This window comes from Anolis sagrei, chromosome 2, assembly GCF_037176765.1.
Source record: "Anolis sagrei isolate rAnoSag1 chromosome 2, rAnoSag1.mat, whole genome shotgun sequence".
Lineage (NCBI taxonomy): Eukaryota > Metazoa > Chordata > Lepidosauria > Squamata > Dactyloidae > Anolis > Anolis sagrei.
Genome location: NC_090022.1, coordinates 876020 through 890522, shown reverse-complemented (window position 1 = coordinate 890522; position 14503 = coordinate 876020). Strand labels below are relative to the sequence as shown.

The 14503-nt window shown below is 50.4% G+C and overlaps 1 protein-coding gene across 21 annotated transcripts in view; it reads left to right on the top strand.

Annotated features, from left to right (window-relative positions):
* The window catches only part of LOC132764002 (zinc finger protein 214-like), a 353977-nt gene that overhangs the window by 167601 nt on the left and 171873 nt on the right, over positions 1-14503 (top strand). For 9 of the 21 annotated variants that reach the window (XR_010909364.1, XR_010909360.1, XR_010909356.1 and 6 more), the window contains exon 2: positions 12403-12466. The exons of 6 other annotated variants lie outside the window; for them this stretch is intronic. The gene's annotated coding sequence lies outside the window, so the exon portion shown is untranslated. Of the gene's footprint in view, positions 1-4420; positions 4535-7470; positions 7535-7693; positions 7864-12402; positions 12467-12613; positions 13009-14503 lie in introns of those variants that run through there. 6 more of the 21 variants (XR_010909365.1, XR_010909363.1, XM_067464892.1 and 3 more) reach the window with 4 other exon arrangements.

The following is a 14503-nucleotide window of genomic DNA, read 5'->3' as shown; positions in this document are numbered from 1 at the left end:
TCCCACTGGCTATTTCTGCTGTTGGCGCATCACACTCTTGGCTCCTGTTCTGCTTGCTGTCCACTCAGACTCTTCCGAGATCTTTTCCGCGTGTCACTCTGTTGCCGAGCCAGGCACAACCCATCCTGTCTCTGTGGATTTCCCTTCTTTCTGCCCGAGTGGAGTCTTCTCCTGGTTGGAGTTCATTCTGTGAGTGTTGACCCAGCGTTCTCCTCTGTTGCGGTCACTGTGGATTCTGGTCCTCCTTCTGGAGTCCTCACTCTCCACCCTTTGGGGCTGGTCACTTCCCTGATCACAAACCCACCTCATATTAGTATTCTCTAGCCCACCTTTGACTCGTGTGTTTGCCAGAAGAGGATCATGGGGGACCTTGGCAAAGGCCTTACTATTCTTGTATCATGTCAGAAGCCACATACTGCAAATCCCTTCTGGCATGAGAGGATTCACCGTCTACAGAGATGTTGCCATGGATGCCCAGATGTGTTTCACCTGGGCAACGTCTCTGTAGACGGCAATTTCTCTCACACCAGAAGTGACTTGCAGGGAGGCTTCTCTCATGTCCCTGCAAGATAGAGCTGATAGACAGGAGCTCACCCCATCTTGCAGGTTCAAACTGGCAACCTTCAGGCCAGCAACCCATCTTTGTGGTCAGCAGTCCAGCCAGCACAAAGGCTTGACCCATTGCACCACTGTGGCTCCACAAAGGCTTTATTGACATCAAGAAATTCCCTCTCACGAGCTTCAACACAGTAGCTTTACACCTGAGGCCTTCAAGCTGGGGCTTCTCTCACTGAGGCCTCCTCACACTGAGGCCTGCTGAGCTACAGGCACACCTGCTTATATTGAAGTGCATCCATGTAACCTTTTCAGAGCTTGGCTTATATTTTTATCATTAAGTCTACCTAGTTAATGTTTACTATTTCTGATACAGAGAGAGAGACTGAAGGGGAGCAGAACAGAAGCCCAACCCAATAAGCGGAGAGGGAGGGAGGGCCAGGGTTGTGGATTGGGTCGAGTAGTTGATATCGAGCTCTTTCGCGGGGTTCTCCCAGTGGGGAGGGTCCCAGAAGACCGCTAAAGGGGTCTTATGACCTCGGTGAGCAGCCAGCGAAAGCCAATCCAAAGCGCAAAATATTAAGAATTAATCTCACCAGAGGCTGAAGAGGTATCCAGTGACCGAAGCGTTTATTTCTGCGATTCAGCTGAAAAGGATGCGATTGCAGTGATAATTCACATACAAGCATACGTTCACAGAAGTTCCAGGCATTTTTATACAGTCAGAACAAAGGAAAATCAGTTTGAAACTCCCGCCCGCCCTCCGTCAGCCGGCTTCGCCCTGATTGGCTGGCCCTGGAACAGCTGGGAGGAGGCTTGGCCGTATGTCCCGCCTCTCCTCCAACCAGCGAGCGCTGCCGCCTCCAGGGGGCCAATCGGAGCCTTCCTAGCGCCTCCGAGGATGGTCCAATCAGCAGCCAGGAGGCGGGACTTGGCTTGACAGCTCAGGGGGGCGGAATGCCCGGGAGGCATCCGCCAGCTGATTTCCGAGCCTTTGTTTGTCAGCGGGGTGGCAGACAGGAGGAACAAAGAGCTTCCTGGTTCGATGATTGGATTTGTGGGGGAAATATGAAAAGGGGCTGTTGATGGCATTTGGATCTCAAAACCCTGTAAACAGGGGGGCCCTGTGCACAAAGGAGCTTCACAAACACCAAAAGTTGAGTTAATCGGTCTTTTACTGGAGTTTCTGTTGACCTATCTCTCATCTCATTGTCTGCTCTGAAAATGATCCTCGAGATAGGATCAATCATGGACCCATGCAGATGTAAATATGGACTGGTTTACTTGGAGGAAATAGGATTTCCTCTTGACAGTAACCTCAGGTCACATTCCTTTCTGGGGCAAAGTTCAGAGGAAAAAGGTGGGGAAGGGAGTCAGGGTACATTTCAGGTGATAGACATTCATTATATACATTTCATCATGCTTCATGTTCTTCATATATTCCATAAATGAATTCCCATCCCCAACCCAGCAAAGTTTATTAAAGACAATAATAATAATAAAAGTATTTCATTTCCGTCGGGATCATAGTCTTCTTGGTGAAGGCACAAGCAGGCAGAGGCTGTTTGTTCTACCAGGCAAGCCTGGTTTGAGGTTCGTGTAAATAGTCCAGGAGAATAAGGCGGAAAGCCAGTGAGTGAGGGCAAAGGAGTCCGAAAAGGATTTCCAAACAGTAAATGGTGGGGCAATGTCCTTTGGAAGCGGTGTCTCCCCAGTCGGAACCCGGGACCCTTGCCTGGCCCCCTCTCCTGGGCTCCTTCGGGCAGCCACCGGGGGCCCCAGACTGCTGGAATCAATGGGGAGCGAGCACTGCCGCGGAGAAGCGGAAAACCCAGCCAAATTGACAATCAGCTGTCTCTCTGCAAGATAAAATACTCAAAACAAAACTAATTTTTCCCGGGTGAAGGAGCCCAAAAACGAAGAAAAGGAGATGACAGTTAGTCTTAGGATTAGTTGCAGAAAAATATAAAATTGGAACGGCGGCGATCCGCCATCTTAGGTGTTTTCGCGGATAGGGGGGTTTGAAATGGCGGTTTCCGTATCCGCGGTCCAGCCGAATGCAGATTCGGGGTCCGGGGGGCGCCTGGAGGCGCCCCCCGCGGGCTCACGGCTCTCCGGAGCCCAAAAAGAGGGCTTATTGCGAGGTTATTTTGTTTGAGTCAAGAAAGGATACAAAAGTAACATGCGGAAAGGTAAAAGGTTGCAAGTTTCAAGTACTTTATTGGGGGAAAGATACAAAGTAAAGGGAAGGGGAAGGCTAGTCGAAACTGTAGGCATTCCTGGTCTTTGAGCTAGCTGTTGGGGCGCATTTCATCTGTTGGCCCCAAAAGCTTGGTCCAGGAACTGCGGAACTCTCCGCTGCAGCTCACACCAATGTAAAGGCGGGGCTCCCCGCTGCGCTCGGGCTCATAGTCATTGGATGGGAGGGTGTTCCATAGCTGAGGCTGGTTTCTCTCATGTCCCCACAAGCTGAGGCTGGCAGATGGGAGTTCATCCCACCTTGCGGATTCAAACTGGCAACCTTCAGGTCAGCAGTCCAGCGGACACAAGGGTCCAGCCCCCTGTGCCACCGTGGTTCCATGAAGAACTGACTGAAATCAAGATATCCTGTAACCAAGACATTCCTCCTAATCTTCTGACCACGTCTCTTCTCTCTCCTTGATGCCAGAGAGGCTTCCTCCGATGTCTGGGGGAAGTTCTAGTGAAGGTTGGAAATGCGAGAGGAGAATGTGGGGACACTTCACCCCATGTGGTGGTCTTGCAAAGAGCCCAGGAATCTTGGGACTGAAAGAGGTGAGGTGGGAAAGGTCGGGATCCTCACGAGAGCAGGGCGTGACGTGCTGGGGATGCTGGGTGAGGAACGAGGAGAGGGGCACGGGTGAGGGCAGCCCACCCCTCTCTGCCCAGCGATGGGAAGGACCGGCCACTCTGAGGCAAGGCAGAAGAGGGGCCGAGGGAGGGGAGTGACCCCGTGGAGAAGGACAGGCGGAGGGCGTGGGTCAGGGAGGAGGAGGAGGCCTGGGCTCATCCCAGGAGAGAGAGAGAGACTGGGGGGTCTGGGTCTCTCCTTCCCAGCAAAGATGGAGGGAGGGATGGATGGGGACACACTCCCACTGGTGGTCCAGGAGAGAGGCAAAGGGGAGAGTCACAGAATCCTGGAGGTGGAGGAGACCTGGAGGGCCATCATCCAGCCCAACCCCCTTCTGCCAAGAAGCAGGACAATCGCATTCAAAGCACTCTCGACAGATGGCCATCCAGCCTCTGCTGAAAAGCCTCCAAAGAAGGAGCCTCCCTCCCCCACACTCCCTCCGGGGCAGAGAGTTCCACTGCTGAACAGCTCTCTCTCACAGTCAGGGAGTTCTTCCTCGTGTTCAGGAGGAATCTCCTTCCTTTCCTGTAGTTCGAAGCCATTGTCCTTCCATTGCGTCCTAGTCTCCAGGGAAGCAGAAAGGAAGCTCGCTCCCTCTGCCTGGAGACTGGTGACGCGCCGAGCGGAGGCCCATTCCCATTGGCGCATCCCGGCAAATGCCCTCCCTCTCGGAGGGGCAGAAGAAGAAGGAAGGGCGGAGAAAGGGGTCTGCCTGGCGACCGTTGACGTCAATGACGTCGGCGAATTCCTATTGGCCGGTGCTGAGCCTTTGGCAGAGAAGGAAGGAAGGAGGCTCTAGTGTTCCCTACTCCGCAGTGCCGCCAAGAAGCCCCGCCCCTCTCTGGGCACCCAGCCCCCGCGCGGCCATGGCCATGTTTGTTCTTGGCGGAAGCCCAGCGAGAGGGGCCGTTCTCCGTTTCCTAGAGAGGCTCGGGCGAGGCCTTTCCCGTGAGGAGCTCCTCACTTCTGGAGGGAGGGGGGAGAAAGGAAGAGGAAGAGGAGGAGCCAAGGGCGGCGCCTAAGGGTCTGTTGACGAGGGAGAGAGGAGGAGGAGGAGGAGGAGGAGGAGGCCTTCTTCTTCCGGCGAGAGAGAGAGGAGCCCGAGTGCGGGTGAGTGAGTGAGTGTGGGGTAGGCCTCGATCCTTCGCGTGGATGGCCCTTCTCGGCCTGGGCTCCGTCTTCTGGGGGGCGGCCTCTCTCTCTCTCTCTCTCTCCGGGAAACGCCTCCTCCACCTCCTCCCGTGCCTCGGCCTCCTCCTCGGCCTCGGAGCCCGCCTCTCCCTCCCTTCCGCCCAGGCTGCCTCCCCCCCCCCCCCGAGGAAGAGGAGGAGGAGGGAACTCAGGCGAGCGAGCGAGCGAGAGCGGCCTCCTCCTCGGGCTGGGCCCTCCTGTGGCAAGCAAGGGAGGCTCCCCTTCCCCACTCCACAGCACGGGACAGCCTTCTCTCTCTCTCTTTGTTTACCACATGGATCAGCCGCACTTCTCTCTCTCTCTGTGCCTGGTGGGGTCAGGATGGATGGCCTTTGGGGTCCCCCTAGACTGCCTGGAGTTCGGAGGAGCTCCCTTCCTTCCTTCCTTCCTTCCTTCTCTGGAGGTTGTAAGCGGAGGCTGGATGGCCGTCTGTGAGGAGGGATCGGGTGATGCCTTCCTGCTCGACAGAAGGGGGTTGGGGTGGGTGGTCTCGAGGGTCCCGCCCGACTCCCTCCTGCCCTGACCACCCTGGACACTGGGGAGGCTTTCCTGGGGGTCCAGCGGGGGGGGGGGGGGGCTCCTCCTTCCTTCTCGGGAGGGCTCTCAGCAGAGGCCGGGTGGACATCTGCCGGGAGGGCTTGTGTGGTGCCCTCCTCCTTCCTGGGCTGGGGGACCTTGGGAGTCTCTTCCAACTCTATGTCTCTCCATTTCTTTATTTATGACATCTCCCTGCCGCCCTTCTCACCCCGAAGGAAGGAAGGAAGAGGACTCAGAGCGGCTCACAAGAGGCATTTACACACAATGTATTATATTATTTACATAGTACAATATCATAGAATCATAGAATCAAAGAGTTGGAAGAGACCTCATGGGCCATCCAGTCCACCCCCATTCTGCCAAGAAGCAGGAATATTGCATTCAAATCACCCCTGACAGATGGCCATCCAGCCCCTGTTTCAAAGCTTCCAAAGAAGGAGCCTCCACCACATTCCGGGGCAGAGAGTTCCACTGCTGAACGGCTCTCACAGTCAGGAAGTTCTTCCTCATGTTCAGATGGAATCTCCTCTCTTGTAGTATTACATTGTATTGTAATATGATTAGTAATATTATATGTCCTATAACATATATATTTATAATATCTTATTATTATAAGGATTATATTGTATTACATTATAACATTATAAATATTCTACGTATACACAATATATTACATTATATGATTCGCATAGTACAATATCAGTATTCTGTATTACTCTATTGTACTATGCCATTGTATTGTAATATCATTAGGAATATTACATGTATATATGTATACACAACGTATTACATTATGTTATTAGGATTATATTGTATTACATTATGATATTATAAATATTCTACGTATACACAATATGTTACATTATATTATTTGCATACCACAGGAGTCAAGGTGGGACTGTCTTCCGGCCCCTCTCTCTTCACTCTGGCCCAGAGCAGCAGTTGGTGTCCTGCGGAGATCATGGGAGCGAGGGGGCCCCCTCCCTCCCTCCCTCCCTCCCTCCCTCCTTCCCTCAGGCAGGCACTCGGCAGCCCTGCATTCCTCCCTCTTGGAGCCCCCTCCTCTCCTCCCTTCCTTTCCTACCCAAAGCAGACCCTTCAAGGGGGGGAGAGGGATGGAGGATGGGCCCGAGGAATGAGCCTGGTGGGGGGGGGGGAGGGAGCCCCTTCCCCCAATTAGGGGGCCACGGTGAAGAGTGAGACCCGCCCGGTGTGCCCACAGATAGGAGACGGGGAGAGGCTGGCCTTCCACGCTCTTCAAGGGAATCATTGGGAGCCATGTGGCTGGAACCGAGGCTCACGGGACTGGCTTTGCCCAGCTTGGAATGCTGAAGACTCGGCCTGGATCCGCACTTCCCTCTCTCCCAGGATCTGGCCCCACATCCTCTGCCTTGAACTGGATTCTGGGAGTCTGCGCAGCCAAATAACCCAGGATCAGATCCTGAGAGACAGGGCGTGTGGACGTTGACTGAGACACGCAGCCCGAATTCTCTGCCCTGGGAAGCCAGAACGGCCCCCTCCCTCCCTCCCTGTTGTCCTTCTGGCTAAAACTTTTTCATTCTGAAAGGCTTTTGAAGATGGAGGTTTTGAAGATCAAGTGTTGTGGTGTTTGAATACTTTTGATGGATGTTACCTGGGAATTTTTTTAGTGCTGTTTGTGTCTAATTCTGTTTTGATGTTTGTATATTTCTATATTTTAAATTCCGTACTAACGCTTTCATGTCAAGCCGCTTTGAGTCCCCTTTGGGAAGATACGGCAGGGGAGAAATGTAACCGCAACAACAACAAACAGCTCTATAAACAGTTTTGGTCCTTGGTCAGTGGACGGAGTGATTCCAGCCCAACCTTCCCCTCCTGCAATCAGATCTCGTCCTTCTCCCACCCTCTCTCAGGCCGGTGAGTGAGAAGCCCAGAGCTGAGCGAGAGATTCTCCTGACTGGACTGACCGGTCCCCTCTTTCAGGACGGGAAATGGCAGGCCTCTCGTGTCTTGACTGGAGGCCTCTCTTGTTCCAGCTGGACTTCTGCCTGGCGTCCATTCCGTCCTGGTTCCCTCTGGATTCCTTCTTCGTGGCCCTTTGTTGACCTTCCATTTCTCCTTCCATTTCTCCTCCTTGTTTGGCTCCCTCTTCTCATCCTGCTTTCCCAGTTTCCATTCTCCTTCTTTGGGGACCGCTAGAGATCTCTTCAAGATGGCATTTAATTGATCCAGCTTGCCATTGGCACTAGGGATTAATCCATCCAGAATTTCCAGTAGTTTCATCACTTCTGTGCATTCAGCCAACATCTTCTTATGTTGTTTTCCTTTCCCCATTTTAGGAGGTTTCAACTGAACGTTGGATTTGTTATGTAACTACTTTTATCCAATCGACGTCATATTTTGGTAAGTTTTCAAATAAATGTCTTTTGCAAACAAGCTCCTCTATTTGGCAATGCTTCAGGAAGACGTTTGATAAATCAGTGAGCTGTGCTGACTTCTCTTCGATTCAAGGCCACACTGAAATCCCTTCCTCCTTTCCTTCCTCTTTTCTCTCTGATCCAGAAAATGACAAATCACTAGCCGTCCCCTGCCAGGCGTTGCTGTGGCCCAGTCTGGAGATCTGGAAAATAAATGAGAAAGTATTGGTTTCTAATATATGCAATTTCTTTCTGCTTGTGGATTAACAGTATTTCTTGCTGTTTCTTTGTCAGTGTTGATGTGGAGAGTGTCTGGTTTGCCTCCTCTGGAACATGCCACATATCATTGTCCTTGTTTTGGGGTCCCTTTCAAATCCAGGTGTGTGTGAATCATATAGATCTATCTCTATATATGGCTGGATGGCTCTGTCAGGAGAGCTTTGATTATGTTTTCTTGCCCTCGTGAAGGGAGTTGGACTAAATGGCCTTAAGTATTTTCTGTTGGTCATGAGGGTTCTGTGTGGGAAGTTTGCCCCAATGCTGTTGTTCGTAGAGTTCAGAATGCTCTTTGATTGTAGGTGAACTATAAATCCCAGTAACAACAACTCCCAAATGTCAAGGTCTACTTCCCCCAAACTCCATCTGTGTTCCTATTTGGGCACATGGAGTATTCGTGCCAAGTTTGGTCTAAATCCTTCATTGTTTGAGTCCACAGTGCTCTCTGGGTGCAGGTGAACTACAACTCCCAAACTCAAGGTCAGTGCCCACCAAACCCTTCTAGTGTTTCCTGTTTGTCATGGGAGTCCAGTGTGACAAGTTTGGTTCAATTACATCATTGGTGGAGTTCATATAGTTTACTTTGATTATAAGTAAACTATAAATCCCAGCAACTACAACTCCCAAATGACAAAATCAGGTTTTTTGACTGATGGTTACTCCTTGGGTTAGTAGATGTCTTGTGTCCAAATTTGGCGGCAATTGGTGCAGTGGTTTTTGAGTTACGTTAATCTCACAAACATTACATTTTTATTTATATAGACTAGCCGTCCCCTGCCAGACGTTGCTGTGGCCCAGTCTGGTGATCTGGAAGATAAAGTAATGAGAAAGTATTGGTTTCTAATCTATGCAATTTCTTTCTGCTTGTGGATAAACAGTATTTCTTGCTGTTTCTTTGTCAGTGTTGATGTGGAGATTGTCTGGTTTGCCCACTCTGGGACAGGCAACATAGAATTGTCCTTCTTTAGGGATCCCTTTCCAATCTATGATACTATATCTCTGTGTGCGTGAATCATATAGATCTATCTGTATCTATGTATGGATGGCTCTTGGTCAGGAAGGCTTTGATAACGTTTTCTTGCCCTGGTGGAGAAGGGAGTTGGACTGGGTGGCCTTAAGTATTTTCTGTTGTTCAAGAGGGTTCTGTGTGGGAAGTTTTCCCTAATTCGGTCATTGGTGGGTTCAGAATGCTCTTTGGTTGTAGGTGAACTATAAATTTCAGTAACTACAACTCCCAAATGTGACGGTCTATTTTCCCCAAACTACATCTGAGTTCACATTTGGGCATATGGAGTATTTGTGCCAAGTTTGGTCCAGATCCATCCTTGTTTGAGTCCACAGTGCTCTCTGGATGTAGGTGAACTACAACTCCCAAACTAGGTGACTGTGGAGCCCTATTCTTGACCTGCATGTTCTCCCACAGTGAGGGCATTGGTTTCCAGGCGGAAGGCGATCTCGGTAAGGGTTGGCTTGACGTGCCTTCTTCCTCTTGGCATGTTTCTCTCTTTTGCCCTCCATTTGTGCCTCTTCAAATTCTGCAGCACTGCTGGTCACAGCTGACCTCCAGCTGAAGGGCTCACAGGCCAGGGCTTCCCAGTTCTGTGTCTAGGCCCGAGTTTTTAAGGTTGGCTTTGAGCCTATCTTTAAATCTCTTTTCCTGCCCACCAACATTCCGTTTTCCGTTCTTAAGTTCGGAGTAGAGCAACTGCTTTGGGAGACGGTGGTCAGGCATCCGGACAATGTGGCCGGTCCAGCGGAGTTGGTGGCGGAGAACCATCGCTTCAATGCTGGTGGTCTTTCCTTCTTCCAGCATGCTGACGTTTGTCTGCCTGTCTTTCCAAGAGATTTGCAGGATTTTTCGGAGGCAGTGCTGATGGAATCGTTCCAGGAGTTGCATGTGACGTCTGTAGACAGTCCACGTCTCGCAGGCATATAGCAGGGTTGGGAGGACAATGGCTTTATAGACAAGCACCTTGGTATCCCTTCGGATGTCCCGGTCCTCAAACACTCTCTGCTTCATCCGGAAAAATGCTGCACCCGCAGAGCTCAGATGGTGTTGAATTTCAGTTTCAATGTTGACTTTGGTGGAGAGGTGGCTGCCAAGGGAGCGGAAATGATCAGCATTTTCTAATGTGACACCATTAAGCTGTATCTCTGGCATTGGAGAAGGGATGGCTGGTGTCTCCTGGAACAGCATTTTGGTTTTCTCGATGTTCAGTGACAGGCCGAGCTCGTATGCTTCTGTGAAGGTTGATCTGGCCCTGGGGACTTGAGCTCATTTAGAGTGGCCAGATATCCCTTGACGACTTGTTTCCCAATTTGGGATTGGATGTCCTCCAATCCCTCATCCACTCCATCTTGCTGTGGTTGAAGATGACTTTCTTTTTGTGAGAAGACCGAGGCAAAGAAGGTATTAAGTAGTTCTGCCTTTTCCCTACTATCCCCTCTCAGCATTGCCCCATCTTCTCCTCGAAGAGGCCCTATCGTCTCCTTGTTTTTCTTTTCTACTGACATAAGAAAAGAAGCCCTTTTATTGTTTTTAATGTTCCTGGCAAGTCTGAGCTCGTTTTGTGCTTTAGCCTTGCAGACCTTCTCCCTGCAGTTGTTGGCTATTTGTTTGAATTCTTCTTTGGTGATTTCTCCCTTTTTCCACTTCTTGTGCATGTCTCTCTTGTGTCTTAGCACAGCTAGAAGTTCTTTGGACACCCATTCTGGCTTCTTTGCACTTGTCCTTTTTTTTCTCTTTGTTGGCATGGTTTGCAATTGCGCCTTGACTATTTCACTCTTGAGAAATTCCCATCCATCCGTAACTCCCTTGTCTTTTAGTATCTGTGTCCACGGAATGCTGCTCAGCGTTTCCTTCATTTTTCGGAAACCAGCTCTCCTAAAGTCCAAAATGTGGGTTTGACTTGTCTTAGTTTCGGCCTTCCTTTGTACCTCAAATTGCAGGAGCACATGGTCACTTGCCCCTAAGGATCCTACCACTTCGACCGCATCGATCAGGTCCTCCGCATTTGTTAGGATGAGATCAAGAGTAGCCAATCCCCTTGTTGCCTCTTCTACCTTCTGGACCATGAAATTGCAAGGCAAGCGAGGCATTTGTTGGATGAATAAATGAATGAATGAATGTAATGTTCATTTGTGGGATTAATAGAACTCAAAAACTCCTGGAGCAATTGACACCAAATTTGGATGCAATATACCTAACAACCCAATGAGTGACCATCACCCCTAAAACAGCAAAAAAACAAGCAGAAATGGACTTTAAAAACCCCAAACTGCTATGCATGCGCAAAAAGACTGCCCTGGCCTCGCCCCCTCCAGCGCGAGGGAAAAAGCACATGGCCACACACACCCAACATCCACAAAGACCTCATCTCCTCCCTCTACACACAATCCAGAGAGGAGGCAAGGGAGGTAAAAAGGAAGGAGGGGGCTACCTTCCCTCAGGCGGAGGGTCTCCACTTATTCCTCTTCCTCCCTGGCGATAGCGAGAGAGAGAGAGAGAGAGAGAAGCAAGGATTCCCGGTAGCGAGGCAAGCAGTGCCTGGACTTGGCTGGCTCTCTGCAGCCGTCGCTGGGGAGAAGGGCAGCCCAGTCATGCCGTTTGGGAGGCGAAGGGGGCAAGCCCACCACAGCGACTGCGGAGAGGAACCCCAGCTGCAGATGCAGCCGTAGCCAGAGAAGCCCGTGTGCACAAACTGGGGGATTGGCGTCCCTTCTCCTTCTGTTTCACTCTGCCTTGGCCTGACTTCCTCCCCTCCCTTCTCCTAATGTTTTGACCTTCTCTTCCCCCCCCCCCCCCCAGGGTGGAAAAGAAGCCCCCAACCCATTGGCATTCTCCCAAGCGAAGTAGGAAAGGGACCCAGGATTGCCAAGCCCACCCAAAGTCCTGGCCTGGCTGGCTCCCTCCCTCCCATTCTTCCCTCCCTTTCTTCCCGGCCTGCTTTGAAAACTCCGGAGCCCATTCCCACTCCTGCTGTTCCCGTGAATACGAGTTCTGAGACACCCACTTCATCTGCCACCTGCTCTGAGTTGTAGTCAGAACTTTAGAGGAGCCATTCCAAAGTGAACTCAGCCTTGAGGGCTGAGAAAAGCGGTATATAAATAAAGTAAATGAATAATAAATAAATGAATGGCTCCTCTTTCCCCTGAAGAAAGAAAGAAAGAATAGAACAAGGGTCTGGACTCAACTCCAGGGAAGATCCCCCCTCCCCCGGCCTCTCCTTCCGGCCTGGACGCCCCCATTGGCCCACCAAGGAGTCCATTACAGTCCATTCTTTCCCAATACACACATAAATACACACATACACACAGAAATATACACACATATATGCATATACACAAGCACACACACATATACAATATACATATAAACACATAAATACACAAATATAGAGATACACAAATACAGACATACACATATATGCCCTCACAAAATACATATACACAGACTGGGCCCCAGCAACGCGTGGCAAGGGACAGCTAATATATATATATAAAGAATTTCCAGTGGTTTCATCACTTCTCTACGTTCAGCCAATATCTTCTTATGTTGTTTTCCTTTCTCCATTTTAGGAGGTTTCCACTGAACGTTGGATTTCTTCTTTAAGCGCTTTTATCCCATCGATGTCGTATTTTGGTAAGTTTTCAAATAAATTTCTTTTCCAAACAAGCTCCTTTATTTGGCAATGCTTCAGGGAGACACTTGATAGATCAGTGAGCTGTTTGATTCAAGGCCACGCTGAAATCCCTCCCTCCTTTCCTTCCTCTTTTCTCTCTGATCCAGAAAATGAGAAATCAAGATGGCACGGAGACTGGGCCTCTTTCGTCACAAGAAGAACGGCACTTTTATCTTCTGTTTCAAAAACCAAGTTTCTCCATTCATTCTTGTTTCTCCTCCCCTTCCTTCCTTCCTTCCTTCCTTCCTTCCTTCCTTCCTTCCTTCCTTCCTTCCTTCCTGTTTTCTGGGTTATCTCTTTGTCTATATCGGTTAGAGATCCCTGCTCGTATGCAATAGGATAACAGTGTATATTGTTATAATCAAACACTTGCCGGTAGAGTCATTCTTTCGTTGTCTCCTTTCCTCCTCCTCCTCCTTTCAATAGTCTTTGATTCCAAAATAAGATCTTGAGGGAAGATAATCAGGTTGGGAAAGTGGGTCGGGGGTTGGCAGTAGAGATGAAAACACCTGCAGTGATTTTGTGCATGGTAGCCCCCCCCCCACCCCCCCACCCCCCCAAGTTTCAGAACATTCAACTCCTTCACTGATTTGGGGGAATTTTAACCAACATAAACTTAACTATTTCACTGGGAGACCCCAGAGGCCATCCAGTCCAGCCCCCCTCTGCCAGGAAGGAAAAGCACACTCAAACCACCCCAACAGATGCCCATTCATTTATTTATGACATTTATAGCCCGCCTTCTCACCCGAAGGAGACTCAGTCTTTTCAAATAACCGCAGGAGCAGCAATAATAGGAAGCCTGTTGGGAAACTCCCGGAAGAAGAGCAAAGAAGGGAGCGCAGAGGGTCCTGGGGATGGGCAGCCCTTCCAAACACCAGCCTTTCTCCCCATCTGAAGATCCCCATCTGAAGATCTGTTCCTCCCCCATTGAGGAGGGGGCCCTGAAGGGGGCATGTGGGAGGGGCCCCAAATGAGACCCCAAAGATCCTCTTGGAGGGGGGAAGAGGAGGGGGAGGGGCCTGGATTCAGACCAGGGAGAGAAAGGAAAAGGAAGACCCCCCCCCTCCACCCAAGGGACTGACTCTGAGGCATTAAACTTCATGCTCTCCATGTGGAATCTGCCCATGTCCTGCCTGACAGAAAGCCAGCTTGATCTGGATGAAGGGATATCATTTTGGAGGAGGTCCAGTTCTGCAGCTAGAGAATGGATTGCGCTTTTGGCCACAAAAGGGGGCCTGTTTTTTTTTTTAAAAAAGTAGGCAACTCTTCAGATTGCAGAGGGTTCAAATCCCCCTTTGCCCCTCCTTGTCCCCCTGCGTGCCTTCTGCCCGCCCCTTTGCCCTGCTCCGGTGCCTCTTCTGTGCGAGGCCAGGTATCGCGGACCCTCCGTGCCCCATCTGGCCGTGCCAGGGGTCAAAGGGGATGGTCACAAGGGTCGGCAAAGGCCAAAGGGGTTCAGAAGGCACAGAAGGCCCAGCCTTGCAATTTACAGAGTTATCTCATCATCATCATCATCTCATCTGTGCTGCTTCCTGCTAACAATAAAAGCAACACAGGATATAATTTAAAGCCAAAAACACACACATTAAAATTAAACATTGACACTATTTAAAATAAACAGTTGAAGCCAATTAGAAGCCTATTCTGAGCCATCCCAGGAAAGGTAAGCAGGCCCAACCCGTCACCTTGCTGGCAGTTAAGGTAGCAATGCAAACGTCAATGGATCACCTGCTGGACGCTCTCAGTTGGGCCAATACGTTGGAGGGCAATAAGCGGAACTCAGAGCTGGCCGTACTCCCAGGAGACTGAAGAGCCCTCCCCAAAACTAGGAGGCAAAGTGGGCCCCACAATCTGCATTTACTGTGAGGAGAAAGCCATGGTGCTTGGGGATGTGATCAATAAACTCTCTGATGAATTGGGGGACCATTTGCCTGGTGGCACGTGGTATACAATCTGCTGCTTAGGAAACAAGCCTGGCACTACCCAGATGACAG